This window comes from Mustela lutreola, chromosome 3 (assembly GCF_030435805.1).
Source record: "Mustela lutreola isolate mMusLut2 chromosome 3, mMusLut2.pri, whole genome shotgun sequence".
Lineage (NCBI taxonomy): Eukaryota > Metazoa > Chordata > Mammalia > Carnivora > Mustelidae > Mustela > Mustela lutreola.
Genome location: NC_081292.1, coordinates 162,068,176 through 162,082,678, shown reverse-complemented (window position 1 = coordinate 162,082,678; position 14,503 = coordinate 162,068,176). Strand labels below are relative to the sequence as shown.

The following is a 14,503-nucleotide window of genomic DNA, read 5'->3' as shown; positions in this document are numbered from 1 at the left end:
GACCTGCACACACACACACATACACGCACTCCCTCTCTCTCTTCTTACTTCATGATGGAGCTTCATAAGGCCAGAATCTCACCTTTTTATCTTTCTAAGATTGAAGAACATAAGTTATTTGAGCTGCTGACAAACGAAAATGTCTGGGCTCTAGTTATAGTCACATAACTGAGCCAAGAAAATAAATGCCTAAAACCCTGCTGGTTTCCTATTGTCATTTAAATTGGAACATTTTAATTTTTATAGCAACTTCTATGGCATTTTTATATAAGCTTGTGTTTAATAATTTTTCATGTGTCACACAAAGAATTTAATGTGCACAATTGAAAGAAAAAAAGGCAATGGTATTAAGATATTTAAAATAAATTGAACATTCTTTGCACGTTTTTCTGGATGACTTACCACCAAAAATTATACCTTTTTCACTATGTCATTTGTTTCCCCCAACTGTTTCTATATGGTGCAATAATTACACGCTCTGTTGAATTCAAAAGCATTGTTGAAAGGTTAGGTGAACAGAGAAAAATATAAGGAAATGTAAAGGAAAGCTGCAGTTTGGTCTCTATTAATACATAAATAAAGGTAAATGAACAGGAATTTCTTGGAAAGGAAGACACCATGGTTCTGTTCAGATTACAGTCTACATGAAGCTCTATGCTCAATGCTCTATGCTCTACGCATGGAAGCCACCTTAAAAGCAATGCAATTTTGTTGTGCCTGTTTTTCCTTGCATAAGCAATAGAGTATCACAAAATGATACTGGAAAATGTGCTTGAATGCCATTCTAGTCCCATGTAAGAACAAACGGGCAATATTTTATACTATAAAAACCAAAGATAAAAATAAAGAGGATTGGAAAGTCTGTCTTTGTAGACCTCTGAGCAATTTCAACCCAAGCAGATCTCTTACAGTACTTCAGTTTTGTCTTAGCATCTTAGATGTTTAAAGCTGAGAAGGCTGATAAAGCTTATCTAATGCAAAAGCCAGTAGATGCCAACAAAACCTCAGCAAGGATACACAAAGATTCAGCTTCTAAATCATTCTCTGACCTCCATCAGTAAAGCGAGGAATGGATGTGCTTCCCTGCGCTTGGCACATACTGTGCTTTGGGAACCACCTTTCAAGGTTGCCCTTGGTGTTCTTTATCCTGTATCAAAACATGGCATAGAGAAGGAGGGGCAGATGAGAAAGAAACACACACACACACACACACACACACACACACAATGATTTGCTCTGGACCTTAAGTCCCCTGTGAAGAAGCTGGTATACTCCAAATGCATTTATGCTAAATTTCTAAATAGATTCCTGATAGAATAAGAACTAAAATTATCTCGTTGCCAAACAAAAGGTTTCTGCATTGAAATGTGACAGCTCATTGCTCAAGCAGCTTGTAGCCAGAAGGATACACATTGTTTCCAGCAGAAAATTGGTTTCGGGAACTTGCCCAACAGCCCAGACACAAAATCAACTTCCCTGGCTCTTTCCAAAAGGCCGACACCACTGGGATTCACCCCTGGTCCATTCAAAAGAGGCTTGAATTTCCTTCAAATTTAAGAACCCAAACTAACTAAACCAGATTATTCCTCCAATACCAAAGACTAGCATTGCTTTCTGGAGAATTTCTATTTCTTCAGTGATTTTATTCCACAGAACTGCTCATGACTACAGCCAGCACTCCTTAATTAAGTCCCAGTTGAACTGAATTTAAGCTATCACCTGAGAAAATATATTCCACCATTACTCAAGAATGCAGTTTGCCACTACTAGGCATGAGTCGTTTAGCTCTGTTAAATATGTAAGTTTCCCAAAAGTTCTGTGCCGGTTTTTTTGCCCTCATAAATGCACATGAGTCCTTAGCAGTTAGCATTTGAATGTGAATCATGATTTGATGGTGGTTTCAAAGATGGACACTCATTTGTTTTTGTTTTTGTTTTTTACTGCACCACCAGATCCAAATCTAGCAGTCTTTAGGCACTCTTCTCACTTTACTGATTTTAAAAAGGAGACTCAGAGAGGTCACCTGATTTGTTCAAATCATGCAGCCAATCTAGAGTAAAACCAGCACCCAAATCCAGCTTTCCTACTTTCTTATGCCTCTGTTCAAAGGAACAGAGGATGTGCATGACGAAACAGAAATGCAGATTCTCCCACAGAAAACAACATGTCCTTGCAGGTGACTCCTAGGTGCCTGTCAAAACCTGCCAAAGAAACCAGTCATCTTTCCTCTAAAGGGAAGGAGACAACTGAAAAAATGAAAGACTCTTGAAAGCTCCGTGCTCAAGCCCCAACCCCCATAAATCGCTAAGGTTTTTTTTAGTTTTATAGGCATGTATTACTTTAAAGAAAATGTGAAACATAAACTCCAAGTGTATAAATCAGATAAATCAGGAGACACGATTTATTTTGAAAAATACCTATTTTTTTTAAATCTTTGCTTTACTAAGCTTTTCACTACAGTTTTCTCTGAAATAATGACCTCCCTTATGATTAATAAATATTCTATTCAGGTGCAACTTTCTGGGCCATTTCTACTGCATTGAGAAAGGTACGCCTTTGTACTGTTGACTCCCCTGAATTTTAACTTCCTTTCTAATTGGAAGTAGGAGTACAGGACAAAGTGTGAGATACCCATGAACAGTGGTGAGCTGGTGTCAGCTCATAGCAGCTCATGAGAAGCTACTGCAGGCATCTCTGCTGGCTCTGCACTCACTGGTTAGGGAATCTGAGAGTTGATCCTAAACTGACAGATGCAGGAGGACATGGAGAAGGCATGAAGACAAACTTGTTTAGGTTCTACCAGTTGCTTAGAACAAAAAATAAAAGATCATACAGAAAGGGCCAAGGGCTTCTGTGGGATTCCATATAGCCTGGACCCTGGGCTTTAGCAGCTTAACCCCCACAAGGAAAAAGAAAATGAAAGGATACTCCACTCTGGAACGGAAGTTTAGGGAAGCCGTTCTAAGGACTCAAGTTCTCTGCCAGGCTCAGCACCTATACCCAGTCAATGCACCAGTACCAATACAGCAGTGATGGAGCCACCGGCGAGCCAAGGCCACAGCAGGCAGGGATGCTGGGGTCCAGTGTCCATACACACACCCATAAAAGAGGAATGATGAGGGCCGTCTCACAACCACCGTCTAGACGCAAGAAAGCCTGTGGGAATATATGGGAGAGCAATAGGAAAAAACAGTACATGTATACTCCTGGGCTGGGGTTATCAGGAGTTGCATCTGTTAAGTGGAACATTAAATATGGGAAAACATAAATGAAAGCAGCTACTTTGGCCTAACCATCCCAGACCTGTCCTCCTAACAACTAAATTCTGTTCCCCCTGAATAAGTTCATCCAGAGTCTTCATGAAAGAGCCAATACCTGAATCAAAAAGCACATGTCCACTACCCACCTAGGGGTCACACTGAGAGTATTTATGGACGGGAGTAATCACTGGGCTCACAGCACGTTAATGACAATATTAAACGAGGTACGTTATGCCACTCCAGCACAGGGTAGAAAGGATCTGTAATTAGCAGAGTCCTGATAAATTCCATATTACAACCTCAATTGGTGCTTATGTGGGGAATAGCACATTTAAGGTCTTTTTAGCATCATCATCATATTCCTTAGGGGCTCCTTTGTGATCTTTATCCACCCAGCCCATGGGTAAGGGTGGTATGACTCTACTAAACATGACAATGGCCCATTTGTTAGCCCTTGCTAAACATAACTGGCCTTGCATTAATTAAAAACACAGCATGTGAGTTTTCTCACATCCAAGTCTATGGCCAAAGCATCCAATTACTGTCCTAACGCAACTCTGCCTTTCCAAAATTCAAAGGATGCACACGAACAAGAACAGGTTAAAATCATGACTGCTATTCAAACTGACTTTCCAACTGGACCAGAGAATTGAAATTAGTCACGTATATGTGTGTATAGTACATCTGAATAGTCAATTTCATTCATGTAACCAAATATTTATTTTCTTATAACCCAATTCCTGAGGTATGAATAAAAGCTTTAACTGAGAAGGATTTGTTTATCTTTTCATTATTAATATATTTGGCTCTACTTCTATCATTGGGGTTAATGAAAATATTTGGGACAGGAAACATTTTTAAATTTTACAAGGTTTAAAAAATTATGAGGTTTATTGGTCCAGCATTTTTAAAAAATTATTATCTAATACATTTTATGTTGGGTTAATGGTGAAATATTTTGGCATTAAGAACAAAAGGAATTTTGCCTAGGGCTTTTCTCATTTGCAAAATGAACTAAAAAACAAAGCCCAACATTCTCCTATTCCATTATCCCATTATGGGCTCCATTGGCCAATAAAAAGCATCCAGCTGAGTACAGGGATTGGGATTGGGGTCCAATCTTAATTTATTCAGTTTGAATCCTTCCAATTAATCACCTCAGTTCAATAATTTCCAACTCTTATTTCATCTTGTCCCAGATAGACCCAACCTAAATGACTGTTTCAGAAAAAAAGTGGTTGTTCTACAAGTCTGTTGAGAAATTTCTGCAAAAAATAAAAGGCAAGCAGACTGAATATGGAAATTTACACAATTCCAAGAGAATTTATTGTGCCCTGCAATAATTTAGTTTTACCTCTGTGCCCCTTAGAGGCAGATCAATCACCAATCACTGAACAAAATACCAAATTCTCAAACTGTCTGCAAATGCACTGCAATTCATTTGGGTCAATTTATTTTTTATTTTTATATTATTTTTTTTAAATAACACATTAATTGAAGACAATTTAGAAAGCATACAGAAGTAACAAGAAAATGAAATCACTCATATTTTCCTTCTAAGATTTTGTGAACATTCTGTTCTTTAATTTTTCAGTCCTCCATGTGTGCATGTATGAGTGTGTGTGTGTGTGTGTGTGTGTGTGTGTGTGTGTTGTGTTTGAAGTATTCTAGAGAGCCGAGTGTTAGAATAATTTGACCATATTATTCACTTTAGCCACATTAACCTATTTAACTCCATCACATCAAGACCTGTATCTGGTCTCTGTCTTAAAATGCTTTGAGCTTAGAATTCTATTTTGAGCTCATGTTATTTGTTGCTTCTCATGCCCCACAAGAGTTAGCGAATTTCTTGCCTGGATACTAACCACTTTAGTTGTAACCTCTCTACAGGATTCTAGCTAACATTTTGTTTCCACCTGTGAGACCTGTCCAGCTTGCCTTTCTCACTGGACACCTGACCCCTTTTTAGTATTACCCTCTACCTCTATTCCACCTTCCCCTCTGGTTTTCAACTTCCAGCCGCACCACAGCTTCCTGCCTACCTTCTCTTTCATTCCACTTGGGACATCTTGCCTTCTTGCTAGATCTCCTAACATTATCATTTTCTTTATTAGATGTTCCCAAATGTGTCTTCCTAACATTCTGATGTCAACCCTGTTGGTCTGTCATATCCCTCCACTAAAAGAAACCCACTTCTGACTCTTGATATGTAAATAGTATATTAAGGTCTCTGGGTACTCAGCAGTTGAAGCCTAAGGAGATTTCCTGCCCCTTTCTTTCTGAGCTTAGAATGATAGCATTTTTGTAGAACAGTATTTTAAAGCAGTTACCTGCACAATTATGCTAAGCTTTATGCAGTTGTAAAACGAGCATAATTTTCATTCTTGGAAAGCAAAGCACAGATGCACAAGTTCATCCCAGACAGGAAAGACTGCTGTATAAGGGAGTTGTGAGACTATTCCTCAATGTGATGTTACAACAATTCACTGGACTTAAAAACAATATAATTTTCAATAAGATACTCTCTAACTTGTTCTGATGTGGATCCTCTGGTCCTCTATACTTATCCTGAGTTCATGCCCCAACTGTTTTCCCCAACTATAGCACTAAGAATTACCATTATGGGAGAAGTTCACATTTTCGTTCAGGAAAACAATCAATCTACAAACCTAACCATGATTATCTGTAAGCTTTTATTGCTTTCTCCTGGTTGAATATTGCTACTTTAAACTCACAACACAAAGCTGTTGGGAAAAATCTAGGAAGTCCAAAATATGGACCTCTCCAACGTTTTGATATCTTCTCTGATCCTTAATTAAGGGCTCTGCTACATTATTCAGAACACCCAAAGCAATAATCAGGCAAGAGTGAACAAGACAGGAAATTTTCAACTGAAAAGCAAAAGACAAAAGGTTCAGGTAGGCAGACAGAGCACAAGCTACCATTCCCTCTTTATCATTCCAGCAATGCTCTCCCCTCTCCATATATCAAGTCTTTTTTCCCTAATGGGTCATCTCTATCAACCTGCAACTTGAAACACAGAGTGATGATTTCAGCTTCCCTCCTCCCCTTAACAACTCTCTACTTTCAAAACAAACACCCATCACACACACACACACACACACACACACACACACACACTCATGCACACTCACACAGACTCAGAATACAAACTGTTCGGTGCATATCTAGCTAGTTGTAAGATAAAAACAGTCAGGAGAGGACATGAAGATTTATTCTATGTTCCTATCCTTCTCTTCCAGAGGACAAAATACACAACAAGTTGGAAAATCATACTTAAAAAAATAATAATAAAACACATATTTGGGACACCCCATGCCTCACTTTCTACTGTACTCCCAAGGGGAGGGTGGGTGCCTAAGAGCATTTCCCCAGAAGTGTGAGGGTGATTTTGGATAGAGGGGATTGCCAACCACTTTGGTGGTAAGTAGCAGGCCTAATAGGATGCCGGGCAGGCCTAGGAAAAGGGTCAGCAGAGAGGAGAAGGAACAAGTAACCATCACCTCTGGTTTCCTAAACAGGAACTCTGAGGGAGTGGGGATTTTCCAGGTCTTTTGTGAACTTAGAATAGGCACTTGAAAGTATCTGGTAAGACGATTCAGTCCCAAAAGAGGCCAGCCAAAAGAATGAGGGGGGTCTCCCCAGGCACCCTTGTGAGAATAACATTGTCTTTCATCACTATGTGACAACTCCTGACACACCACCTTGATGCTCAGGGAAGACAAGGCAGGATGGAAGTCCATTAATTCCTTAAGATCATCCAACTTTTGGATGATTATCCAAAATGCTTCATTGTGGAAGCACACAATGTAGGTTCCAAGCAGATGCGGCATATTCTCATGTCCCTCCGGGGAAGGCTGTTGTGTTGATGGGCAAGAACACCGTGATGCACAAGCCCCCTCCAAAGGCACCTAGAGAACAACCAGCTCTGGAGAAACTGTTACCTCACATCCGGGGGAATATGCGCTTTGTGCCCACCAAGGAGGACCTCACTGAGATCAGGGACATGCTGCCGGCCAGCAAGGTGCCAGCTCGTGCCATAGCCCTCTGTGAAGTCACTATGCCAGCCCAGAACACTGGTCTAGGCCCAAGAAGTCTTCTATCTTCCAGGCTCTAGGCATCACCACGGAAGTCTTCAAGGGCACCAGTGAAATCCTGACTGATAAGCAGCTGATTAAGACTGGAGACAAAGTGGGAGCCCGCAAACCACACTGCTGAACATGCTGAACATGTCCCCCCTTCTCCTGTGAGCTGCTCATCCAGCTCGTGTTTGACAATGGCAAACACCCTGAAGTGCCCGACAACACTGAGGAAACTGCATTCTCACTTCCTGGACGGTGTCCACTATGTTGTCAGTGTATGTCTGCAGACAGGCTACCCAGCTGTGGCATCAGTGCCCCTTTCTATCATTAATGGATACAAGTGGGTCCTGGCTTTGTCTGCAGAGGCTGATGACCCCTTCCCACTGCAAAGGTTCAGGCCTTCTCAGCTGATCCTTCTGCCTTTGTGGCTGATGCCCCTGTGGCCACGGCCACCACTGCTGCACCTGCTCCTGCCACAGCCCCAGCCAAGGTCGAAACAAGGGAAGAGTTGGAGGAGTTGGACAAGGATATGGGATTTGGTCTCCTTGACTAATCGCCAGAAAGCAACCAATTCAGCCAAATCTATTTGTGAAACAAGAAAATAAAGTCATACTTCTCTTAAAAAAAAAAAAAAAAAAAAAGAATGAAGAGAACCACACTAGCAAAAACTTGAAAAGGGTGCGGGGGTAATGCTGCCTCTACAGGATCCCCTGCATTATGCTATAAATGGTACCAGTTGGACACAGAAGATCATCTACCATGACAAAGAGAAGAGCCAATGCTGGGCATCCTCCATGTCTAGAAATTCAGCTACAGACATCAACAGCTGGACTGCACTGGCACCTGGGCAAGACTAAGGGAGGGGACCAGCCTGTATGCTGCCACACCATATGCTCTCCACATAAGCAAACTCCCTCTCTTCTTACCACTGCCAGCTAACAGAACCTTGAGCCCAGTGAAACAGAAGCAGGACCAATAATAGGGAAAAGAGAAGACCGGGAGACAGAACTCAGAACAGCTAAGATAATAATATGCAAATCTGACTGAACATTTACACAAAAGAAACATTTATAATGCAGTTGACTAGAATACATAAAGGTGACAAGATCGTTTTCCACTGCCAAGTGAGAATAATGGCTTAAAAAGGAAGTTCTATTAAAAAAAAAAAAAGAAAGCTTTGCTTTTTTCCCACCTATTTTGTAATCATTTGTGTAACTTCTGATGTCATGTACCCACAAAAATCAGAAGGAAGAGAACTGACCCATCAAGAAGAGGACTGAGAAATAAGATAATGAATGGAATGAGATCACAATGACCATATCAGATGGAAGGAATGACCCTGATTTAAGATGAATTTTCTAGGTCTCAGGTAAGACCAAGAACAGGTTCTTTTTTACCTTTACACAGGAAAACAGACTTACACAACACAATAAAAGGACAAGTGGGGTTTGATGCCTGTTTCCAACTTCTCAAATCCAATGGGAATGGAAGGGAGTGCCTCCAGCCAAAGAGGGAAGATAAATCTTTTTCAACACTTCAGGCAGTACGTAATGATGGTTGAGAAGTCAGAATGGGGAAGGAAGTGTAGTGTGGCAGCCTCTGGGTCCTCAGGATACTGAATTTTTTATCAGTCCAGCCAAAAGGAAGTCTTTCCATCAGCAGGACCCAAGAGATGCTACACAGCAGCATTGGTCAGGTATGCATTCTACTGTCCAATGCTGCCCAGAGAGAAAACATCAAGCTTTTTTTGCCATAAGGCACCGGATTTTGTGGGACTTATGAGGATGGCCAGGCAAACACGGAGCACCCTAGGCACACTCAGGGAAACCAGCTCCCCTAAGCATGTTGGGAATGGTCAGGCAGACAGAAGCTGAAGTTTCTTAAGAGGTGGGAAGTGGGTCGAACTCTTAAAATGCAGGACTAGAGTGCCTGGGTGGCTCAGTAAGTTGGGCATCTGACTCTTGATTTTGGCTAGGGTCATGATCTAGGGGTCATGTGACTGAGCACCACGGGGACCTCCATGCTCAGTGCAGAGCCTGCTTGGGATTCTCTCTTCCTCTTCCCCCACCTGGCTCGCATGTGCATTCTGTCCCCAGAACCCTCCATCTAAAATAAATAAATGAATAAAATCTTTTTAATTAGTTAATTAATTAAATGCAGGACTGAAACTCTATCATACAATCTTGCTTCAAAAATCAAAGTGAACTTTTTTGGGGGCGCCTGGGTGGCTCAGTGGGTTAAAGCCTCTGCCTTCAGCTCAGGTCATAATCCCAGGGTCCTGGGATCGAGCCCCGCATCCGGCTCTCTGCTCAGCAGGGAGCCTGCTTCCTCCTCTCTCTGACTGCCTCTTTGCCTACTTATAATCTCTGTCTGTCAAATAAATAAATAAAATTTAAAAAAAAAATCAAAGTGAACTTTTAAAAATAACTTGTACCAGACAATTTTATATTTAAGGTATGGGTTTCACTTATAATGTAGAGGATGATGTGGAAATAAAATAATAAAAAAATAAACCTCCATTCTTAATAGAATTTGCTTAGAAGGGCATCAGCCCCTGGAGGATTGTCTTCTTAGACCAAGACTCCTAGGACTGTCTGCGCAATTACTAACACTTCCTTACTGCATATTACAAAACTCTACTGTAGTATGAAAGTTCTGTTGATAACATGGGGCTCTTTGAGTCAATAGATGTTTACATACAGAAATGAAACACTTAAAATTTCTTCTAATTTATTTATAAAGATATTTCTGCCACTAACAAACCCAGTGTATTATCAAAATGCAAATGATAACATTTAGCCAAGTGTGTGGTCTGAACAAAGGAAAAAGAAGCTCTAGAGACACTGACAAGCCAAACAAATAACAGCAGAAGGAATCTTAATATTTATACTTTTTGTATGACTCCCCACTACAATTACGAAAGGGTTGAAAGATAACAAATTATTGAATCCTGTTTTAAAATGACTTAGAATCCTAATCTCCATTTTTAACTTGCCAAGATTTCTAAGAAGATATTTAACTACATTCCCACTTGGCCTCATTAAATTTCATATAAATGTCTTTACCATCTCAATTGTATAACATTGAAAATATTGCCTTATAAATATTTTATCAACAAGAAGTACTAGCACTCCCCCACCCACTGACTATGAGAGAACAAAACTGTCGTTGGACAGAAGAAAAAAATTCTTTATATATCCACAAGTTTTGACAAATGTGGGGAATTTATCTTGAGTCATTCTGAATGGAAGCTTCTAAATTCCAAATGTGAGAAGCCTGTGAAGGACATTAGTTCCTCTTGAGCTTTTAGGATTGAAACCCAGCCTGTTAGTTTGTGACACCAATCTTCACAGCCTATAGATGATTCACCTAATGTATATGGAAAAGCTACAGTGATACTGGATTTTTTAAAAAAAGATGTTTGTTAGAAATTGGACATACTTTTTTTCTGCAGTTAAAAGCTTTAAACAACAGTGGTACCATCCTGCTTTCCAACACACATGTAAACCATCAGTAACTGTCTTTATTTTTTTTTTCTCTTTAAAGATTTTATTTATTTATTTATTTGACAGACAGAGATCACAAGTAGGAGAGAGGCAGGCAGAGAGAGAGGAGGAAGTAGGCTCCCTGCTGAGGAGAGAGCCCAATGCGGGGCTCAATCCCAGGACCCTGAGATCATGACCTGAGCCGAAGGCAGAGGCTTGGCTTTAACCCACTGAACCACCCAGGCACCCCAGTAACTGTCTTTCTTAATCTCAGTTTGCGTTTCAGGATTTAAAGTACTTGGGAGTGGGGGCCCCTGGGTGGCTCAGTGGGTTAAAGCCTCTGCCTTCGGCTCAGGTCATGATCCCAGGATCCCGGGATCGAGCCCTGAATTGGGCTCTCTGCTCTGCAGGGAGCCTGCTTCCTCCTCTCCCTCTCTCTGCCTACTTGTGATCTCTGCCTGTCAAATAAATAAATAAAAATCTTTTTTAAAAAAATAAATAAATAAATAAAAGTACTTGAGGGGTATCTGGATGGTTCAGGAAGTTAAGTATCTTTCTTCAGCTCAGGTCATGATCCCAGGGTCCTGGGATCAAGCCTTACACCAGGCTCCTTGCTCAACAGGGAGCCTGCTTCTCCCTCTCCTTCTGCCCTTTCCCCCACTCACACTCGTTCTCTCTCAAATAAAACTTTTTTTTTTTTTTTTTAAAGAAGTACTCTCCATGGTGTTAACTTAGAGAAAAATGAGAAAGGGGCATTACACAGTCCATTAAGCTTCTGATTCCTGGTTTCGGCTCAGGTCATGATCTCAGGATCATGAGACTGAGCCCAGCATCGGGCTCTTGAGCTCAGTGCTACATCTGCTTGAGAGTCTCTCTCCCTCTCCCTCTGCTCCTCCAACACACACTCCCTCCTCTCTCCCTCTCTCTCTCTAAAATAAAGAGATAAATCTTTTTTAAAAATAAGATAATACCTGTCTCTGCCTACACTGAATTCTTTGAGCCCTATTTCAAAGACAAAGTAAATGGTCTATAAACAACAGATAACCTTATGGCTATAAATCACTCTCTACCTCTAGAATTTAAAAAAAAAAAAAAAAAAGATAATGTTAAAGGTTCAGAAGAAAACAAAATAAAAATTGATGCCTTTTGAAGTGTTTTTTTTTTAAATCATTTCCAGAAATAACTAGCAAAATAATGCCACTAAATGTTCAAGCCAAATTAAATTGCCTACAAATGATCAGAAATCATGGTTGCCATGGTTTCAGGTGCCCAGAATATGGTGTATGGACTAAACAGTGCCTTGCAGCAAAAATGTCTCTGTATTAAGTGGAAGACACGCATACACACACACACACACATACACACACACACACACACACACACCACTAATTACAGTGTTCTCAGGCATTTGAAACCTTTCAAAAATAACAGTAATAATGATTGATAATAATTTTTTGAACTGTCAGCTGATCTTACCTGCTAGTGTGACAACATCCACTTATCACCATCCTGAGTTCTCAGTCTTAGCCCTACAATATAACCCCAACCTTGGGGCTATCTAGCAGAAATAGAAACAGCCTTATGATCATGATGAAGAGAGTCACACATAGCCTCTGGTCCAACAGGTATTCTTTTCTTTTAAGACTTTATTTTTAAGTGGGCGCCTGGGTGGCTCAGTGGGTTAAGCCACTGCGTTCGGCTCAGGTCATGATCTCAGGGTCCTGGGATCGAGTCCCGCATTGGGCTCTCTGCTCAGCAGGGAGCCTGCTTCCTCCTCTCTCTCTCTCTGCCTGCCTCTCCAACTACTTGTGATTTCTCTCTGTCAAATAAATAAATAAAATCTTTTAAAAAAAAAGAAAAAAAGACTTTATTTTTAAGTAATCTCTACACCCAATGTGGGGCTCAAACTCACAACCCCAAGATCAAGACTCATATGCTCCACCAACCGATCCAGCCAGGTGCAGCCTTACAGGCACTTTTAACTTTAAAAGTTATTTAAAGTTATTGGGGCACCTGGGTGGCTCAGTGGGTTAGGCCGCTGCCTTCGGCTCAGGTCATGATCCCAGGGTCCTGGGATCGAGTCCCACATCGGGCTCTCTGCTCAGTGGGGAGCCTGCTTCCTCCTCTTTCTCTGCCTGCCTCTCCGTCTACTTGTGATTTCTGTCTGTCAAATAAATAAATAAAATCTTAAAAAAAAAAAAAAAGTTATTTAAAGTTACTTTCTCAAAAAATCTAAAAAATTTTTTGGTGCCTTTGAGTTTTGTTTTGGTTTTTGTTTTCGTTAAGCAGGTCTCTGTTTTCTCTTCCTTTATTTTCTCCATCCCAGTCCAATATGGAGTTTTTAGAGGCTTCAAGTCAGTCAGTGGATCAGTCAACGTTTATTGAGCAACACTATGTCAGACACTATTCAGACACTGAGGTTACAAAGATAAGTAAAACACAGTCTCTTCCCTTATAAAAGAGGTTGGTTTGTCGGTCCCATGTTCAGACTGACAAATAGTTATTTCTAACATAGTGTACTAAAGCTATAGTAAAAATAGGGACAGCATATTATGCACAGAAGAGAGGGCCCTGGAGAATCAGAGAAAGCCAGGAATCTTCCTCAGGTTTACCCTTGAGTTACCCTTGAATCAGTCAGCAGTGGGAATTAGGCAAATACCAGGGGACCAGGAAAGAACTCCACTTAGGAGGAGTGCAGGAGTCTTGGCTTTATGTGTCCAAGGCATTACAACACTAAGTGCCACAAAAGAGCACAGTATGTCAGGGGAGGGGTGGCAAGAAACTAATTTGAAAGCGATATGGGCAAAGGAAGAGTTCTTTACACGTGAACTGACTTTAGCAGTATGGACTTTATTTGAGAGGTAATATGGAATCACTGAACAGTTTAACACAGAAGAGCCATGTGGTCTGATTTGTCTTTTGGATAGATGCCTTTGGAGGACAAATTTGAAAGGAACAAAAGTGAAAACACGGAGACCATTTTGGAGGCTATTTATGATGGTTGATTTTATATGTCAACTTGACTTTGCCATAAGGTGCCCAGATAGTTGGTCAAACAGTATTCTGGGCATTTCTATAAGGGTATTTGGGAATAAAATTAACATTTAAATGGGTAGACGAGTAAAGCTGATTACTTCCATATTGTGTGTAGGCTTCATCCAGTCAGCTGAAGGCCTGAACAGAATAAAAAGGCCAATCCTTCCTCAAAGCAGGAGAGAACTCTCCAGCCCACTGCCTTTGAACTTCATCTGTAACAGTGCTCCATCCTGCCTGATGGCCTTTTTTTTTTCTTATTTTATTTATTTCTTTGACAGAGACAGATCACAAGTAGGCAGAGAGGCAGGCAGAGAGAGGAGGAAGCAGGGTCCCCACTGAGCAGAGAGCCCAATGCGGGACTCAATCCCAGAACCCTGAGATCATGACCTGAGCCGAAGGCAGAGGCTTTAACCCACTGAGCCACCCAGGCGCCTCTGCCTGATGGCCTTTGAACTAAAATACTGACTCTTCCTATGTCTCCCACACCACCAGATGTTGAACTTACCAGCCTCTGTAAAGACATAAGTCAATTCTTCATAATAAACCTACCTAGCTACTTAGCTAGGTGGCTATCTTCTATCGGAGATAAATAGATATATAGAGTACTTCATGTATGTAA

General features: G+C 40.9%; 1 pseudogene; it reads left to right on the top strand.

Annotated features, from left to right (window-relative positions):
- Window positions 1–6,989: 6,989 nt before the first annotated feature.
- On the top strand, window positions 6,990–9,449 carry LOC131828146 (large ribosomal subunit protein uL10-like; annotated as a pseudogene).
- The last annotated feature ends 5,054 nt before the right edge of the window (window positions 9,450–14,503 follow it).